Source organism: Crocodylus porosus, unplaced genomic scaffold (assembly GCF_001723895.1).
Source record: "Crocodylus porosus isolate Cpor-Errol unplaced genomic scaffold, CroPor_comp1, whole genome shotgun sequence".
NCBI lineage: Eukaryota > Metazoa > Chordata > Crocodylia > Crocodylidae > Crocodylus > Crocodylus porosus.
In genome coordinates this window covers 2,360,328-2,361,809 of record NW_017728944.1, presented here as the reverse complement: position 1 = coordinate 2,361,809, position 1,482 = coordinate 2,360,328, and positions in this window count along the sequence as shown.

Genomic DNA, 1,482 nt, shown 5'->3' with positions numbered 1-1,482 from the left:
TACCCTGGGGGTCTTTAAGAGGAGGTAGATGTACACTTTGCTGGGGTCGTTTGACCCCAGTATTCTTTCCTGCCATGGCAGGGGGTTGGACTAGATGATCTACTCAGGTCCCTTCCGACCCTAGAAACTATGAAACTATATTGACCTCCCTAGCTGCAGAGGGCAGGGCATAAAGCTGTGGCTTTAAACTTCAGCAGAAATCTCAGAGAAGCCTTCCTAATAAGAAAAGCAGGACAATGGAACAAACTGTCTAGGGAAACTGTGGACTCTTCTTCACCAGGGGCTTCCAAAAGGAGGCCAACTTTGCCTTTCTCTGGGATGGGTTGGGAGGAGTAACTCCTGCAGCTGTGAAGGTTTAGCTGGAAGAGCCTTGGGGTCCCATCCCACTTTGCAATTGTAGACACTACCATAGCAGTAAGGAACTAAGTCCAGCATCTGACAAAGTAGATTGTTGCCCATGAAAGCACATGCTCATCCGACCCAGTTAGTCTTGAAGGTACCACCTTGCCCTGCCTTTCTGGGTCTCTTCTAAACTTATGGATCCTACTTACCTTCCTGCACCATTGCTGTCAACAGATGGCAAGGTGGTGTGATCATCTGCAATGGGACAGAAACAGTGTAGGCAGCCTTTGCTGAAGGGTATTGTGGCTTTTGAATTAGTTGCTGACTAGATATTAAATGTGTGTTTGTCCTGGTCCAGGGCAGACTACAATACACTCATTTCTTCTCTCACTGCATACTGGTATTTAAAATGATGATGCTGGTTCCCTGGGTCCAGCTTTATGGTGCCATCTGCTGTTGCATGCAGAAATGACAGTGGAGTGCTGGGAAACAGCCCTTGGTTGTATTGGGATAGCACTTCCTACAGCCTGGATCTGGACATACCCCTTGCACTTATGGAGTTGAACAAGGTAAGGCAGGACCTTTCAGCTGAGCGGGGTTGACCCACACTACTCAGCTCAGGTATGCAAAACAAAGTGAGCAGAGGCAGGCTATGCAAGCAGATCTGTCATAGTTAACAGGAAGCCTCAAATGTACCTAGTCAGCTACTGAGCAGCTTCTCAGGGCACACATTGTAGCCCTCAAGTTGTTTAGCAGTGCAGGGACAGTTTTGGATCTGTTGCACATAAAGATTTGGGTCCCAAGCCTAGTGGCCTGTAGATACAGCTAGCATTTCGTATATCTTTGAAGAAAGCAGCATCAGTGCCCTTGGTGGCAGAGATGGAACTGGGACTAGCTTCCCAGATTAAGGACGATAAGAAGTCCTTTTTTAAATACGCAGGGGGTAAAAAGAAGGTCCCGGGTAATGTGGAGCCCTTGCAGGATGCCATGGGAAACTTGGTCGTCATACCAGACGGCAAAGCTAACATGTTTAACAATTTCTTTGCCTCTGTCTTCCTAAGTAGGGACCAAAACAGCCACCTCCCTGCTGGGCCCCCCTCGGGCCCCGGGGGAGGCACACCTGGGCCACAGGTTAGTGAG